Source organism: Limulus polyphemus, unplaced genomic scaffold (genome assembly GCF_000517525.1).
Source record: "Limulus polyphemus unplaced genomic scaffold, Limulus_polyphemus-2.1.2 Scaffold394, whole genome shotgun sequence".
NCBI lineage: Eukaryota > Metazoa > Arthropoda > Merostomata > Xiphosura > Limulidae > Limulus > Limulus polyphemus.
The window spans coordinates 487,408-492,328 of NW_013666004.1; positions in this window are offsets into that span (position 1 = coordinate 487,408).

Consider the following 4,921-nt stretch of genomic DNA (forward strand, 5'->3'; position numbering starts at 1 on the left):
TGATTTTTAACTATACTGATTATCAACTGAATCAAATTGAAAAGTAGGTATTATCGAAAGGTTTGCTATAACTCCAAAAAATCCAATATTATGAATATTTTTTCAAATTTTAAAAAATCATTTCGGTTATTGAAGAATGAGCCTATCTATGAAAAAACAAAACGAACTTTTGATAGCACAGTCAATGAAGTAAATGGTCTAACGATGTCTGATTTTCATGCATATAGAAGGAAATCAAATATTTCTAAAGAAGAATTTAAATCCCTTAAACAGTTAAGTGAAGAAAAAAAGATTTGTTGATTATGAAACCAGACAAAGATAATGAGATTGTTCTCCTTAATCAAAAATATTATTTTAATAAGGTGTTAGATGTTTTATCAGAAGATACGAAATTTTAGAAATTAAACTTTGATCCTTCCAAGGAAAGAGGAAGTCAGTTACGAAGATATATTTTAAAACTAAAAAATAGAATGTGATATACAATAACATCTATAAAGACATAGCCCATATGGTCCCATTGTGGTATTTTGTTTGGTTTACCTAAAACTCATATAAAGGAGTGTCCGATTGGACCAATAGTTTCTAGCATTGGTAAGTATAACCATAAAACTGCTGATATTTTTAAAAATTTCTTGGAAAAATATACAAAAAGTGAATACAGGGTAAAAATAGTTTTGAATTATCCGAACAGTTAACAAAATTAAGATTTAATAAAGAAATCTATTGTGCTAGTTTTGACATTGTTTCATTGTATACTAACATTCCTCTAAATGACGTTATTTAGTTTGTAGTTGATACTGTTTTTGCAAATGATGAAGTAATTTCAGGATCAATGAAATCGGTGTTTAAAGAATTGATGGAATATGCCATTAAAATCCAAAAATTCAATCTTTGGTCAAGTTGGTAGCGTTGCTATGGGATCTAAGCTAGTACCTAGTTTGACAAATCTTTTTTTTTTTTTGAGGGGGTGTTTATTACTCAGGCCTGTCAACGTTCGCGATTTCGGCGGGTGTTTCCCGATATGGTGTTCTGTTTCCCGATCTCCCGACACGCGACCAGGATCTCCCGATACCAGCCTTTTTAATAATTGAACAACAACAAAAAAATAGTCGCAAAATTCAACTTCACAGAGTGCCAACCAGGATAAAGTAAACATTTACTGTGTGACATTCTTGTGATATACTGTCTGCTTGTTGTACCACATTCCAATGCATCGAGTGAAAGGGCATTTTCAGTGGTGAGAAAGATCGTAACAGAGAATAGGACTGATTCAGGGCATGACATAGTATGTACCCTTTTAAACTGCAAGTTTAACTCGGATTTCTCAACCAGTAAATACAACCCCAGCAAACAGGTATTGAAAGATGACAAAAGTACAACATACGAATATAACAAAGAACACTAATTAAGATATCTGTATTTTTTATTTTTCAATTCTTACAAGTGTATAACAATATTAGCAGATGACTGTGATTCTCTCAGTATATAAGCCCACTGTAAATGAAACATCATTTAAATCTTATAAATGTCTAAAGTTCCTCAGAATGCATGAAAGTGCAGCTTTGTTTCTAAATTTTCTGATGTATTTGGCACCTCTCAGTGTTTACAGGTATGATTACGTAATACAATGGCTGAATAATTGTCCTAAGACCTTTAAACCAATTAAATATAATCGATACATGGATGACACATTTGCTATTTTCAAGAAAAATAAGCATGTACAACAAGTTTTAGATTATTTGAAAAACTCCAGTATAAAATTACTATTGATGAAGAAAATGGTCCAAAATTACGATGTTTTTAGATTTATAAATTAATAACTGGGACAAATATTTGGATGTAGGCATTTATCCCAAACCTACAGTGCTTTACAAAAGTATTCACCCCTACCAATAACGTCACATTTTGATGAAATACAAATAATGTAAGCAATTTTATTAATGAATTTGTTTGAATTAAAAACTCTAATGATCGACTTTAACACTTTTAAGTGTGAAGGAGATTGAATGCCAGGAAAACCTGCAAAGAAAATATAAAAATTGAAATTTGCTGATTGCATAAGTATTTATCCGTCTAACTCGGTACTTGGTGGAAGCACTTTTGGCAGAACATACTGCTGTGAGTGTTTTTGGATAGGTCTCTACTAGCTTTATACAATGGGATGTGTAATTTTTGCCCATTCTTCTTGCCTAAATGGCTCCAATTCTGACAAGTTCGTTGGGAATCGTTGATGGACTGCAATCATCAAGTCTCGCCATAAATTTTCCATTGGATTTAAGTTAGGACTTTGACTGGGCCACTCCAGGATATTCACTTTTTCCTTTTGAAACCACTCCAGTGTGGTTTTGATCTTGTTCTTCGGGCCATTGTCCTGCTGAAATATGAATTTTCGACCCAGTTTTAGATTCTTGAGTGACTCAAGCGGGTTTTTCTCTAGGATTCGTCTGTACTTTGTACCATTCATCTTCTCCTCAATTCTGACAATCTTCCCAGTCCCTGCTAATGAGAAGCATTACGATAACATGATTCTGCCACCAACATGCTTGACAGTTGGGATGGTGTTGACTGGGTGATGTGCTGTGTTGGGCTTATGTCAGATGTAACGCTTTGAATTTAGACAAAAAAACTCAATTTTGCCTCGTCTGACTACAAAACCTTCTGCCACATGTCTGCAGGATCATTTACATCCTTTGTCGCAAACTCCATAAGAGATTAAAGATGATTCTTTTTCAGTAATGGCTTCTTTCTTGCCACTCGCCCATACAAGCCAGCTTTGTGTTGAGACCGGGATATTGTCAATGAATGAACACTGCCTCCCATCTCAGACATGGAAGATTGTAAATCCTTCAAAGTCATTGTTGTCTTCACAATGTCATCTCTAATCAGTTTCCTACTAGTCTGGCTGCTTAGTTTGGAAGGGCGGCCTGTTCTGGGTAGTGACTGGGTGATATGAAGCACATTTCACTCCTTAATGATGGACTTATCAAAGGGATAATCAGCGACTTTGAAATTTTCTTGTAACCATCTCCTGTGCTGTGCTTTTCTATCACTTTATCACTGACTTGTTTGGAAAGCTCCTTGATCTTCATAGTCGTATTACAATGGGAGTTGTGGCTTGAACAGATAAATTTACTCTGGAGTCAAGTTAAACCTTGTCGAAACGTTGTACATTTGCTGTTATGTTAAACTTATATTAAAGTTTTTCTTCATTACCCATTCAAGCCGTCTCCAGCCATTATTGGTAAACAAACTGTTAAATAATTATAATTCTTTGAATATTTTCATACTCGCAACAAATTCTTCTGATGGTTATAAGAATGAATTAACTCTGAGACCACTGAAGAAGGAATGATCTTTTGTAGATGAGTACATGTACCCCAAAGTGCTGGACCAACTATCCAATGTCACCCCAGCTTACTGCATGTGCATAGGATCAACACAGGCCATATGCTAGGATCACGTCAATTAATAGGGAGGAAACAACACAGATCCTCTAATATAATATGTGGAACCATACATACACGTACAAAGCACCAGGCTTCGCCCTAGTGAAGATCTAATTTTTTTTCACTGTTATTTTATTCGAACCTATAGGACTGGTGGATTAACATAGGGTTGCGCCCTCTCTTCGATACAACTGCAGAGTGTAGTGTCTGTGTATAATGGATGAGTAGGTGTAATTTTTAGTTTTTTTTCAATAGTGAAAAGGATTTCAAATCATAAACTGAAGGGTTTGAAATGATACTTGTTAAGTGTTGATAGTTACGTGTGAAGGGAAGAAAGGTATAAAAAATAAAAACAACTTCAGGCAAGATTTTCATAGGGGAAGCATCATGTCCTAGATCAATCTATGGAAGAGACATTTCAAACATGTTGAATAGATGTTCAGTTGGGGGAATTACCTTTTGAAGAAGATGGACCACTGGAGAGTTCAGCAAGATGGCAAGAGTAACATTATGAGTCTAGAAGCAGCATGGGATATCTTTTATATAAAGCTAGTGAAGATGAAAAAGAACATGGAGAATTGTGATACGATTATGTTTATCGTATCTATATTTATCAATAGTGTGAGTTCAATGATTTGTAAAGCTATATTTACAATGCATTACCTTTTAAGGTGATGTTGAGTAATTTTAATGAGAAAATATATATGTGGATAGTATTTTGAGGTAATTTAAGCACTGTTATAGACATGAGCCATTAACCAACGATATAAAGTACTTGGACAAGCATATTACATAGTGTTATATTCAGACAAACTGAATATAAGTTTAAACTTCACCAGATACATCCGTTGAATAACAGGAGATTCACTCAATATATCAATGATGGAGTAATACTCGAACTCTTACTTAGTCATGATGTTGAATGGAATAAATAAACTGGACATAAAGTGAAGTAGGAAATGAATAATCTTTATCACCACAAATGTGAAACACAAACACAATGTGTATACTTACTTTAATGAAACGACGGGCTGTTGCTTTTTCTGGATTCTCCTTTGATTCTTAGATTCCAAAAAAACTTTGTATTTACCCAGCGAAACATAAGATACTACGTGACTCGTAATTCTCGTTACACATAGCTGGGGCTGTTACTTCTAGATATCTTGATAAATGTTTAGGAAAAAACGACCTTTACACTCCAGATAAATATAAAAGAATATATTTTTATGGTGTTCAAAACTTGAAGATAGCTTTTATATGCGGAAACATCTGTTAGCTGAGTTCTTGCACAGATCTTAAAATATAACGTTGATAAACGGAAACATCGGCACATGTAGATACGTAGATCCTGAAAGTCGAGTTGTTCAAAACTTGAAAATAGCGTTGATAACTAGACCAATTGTTGGTTGAGATGTTGCAAAGGAAATATCTGCTGAAGCTTTTCGTCAAACGCTAATCATAGCAGAACCGTCTGG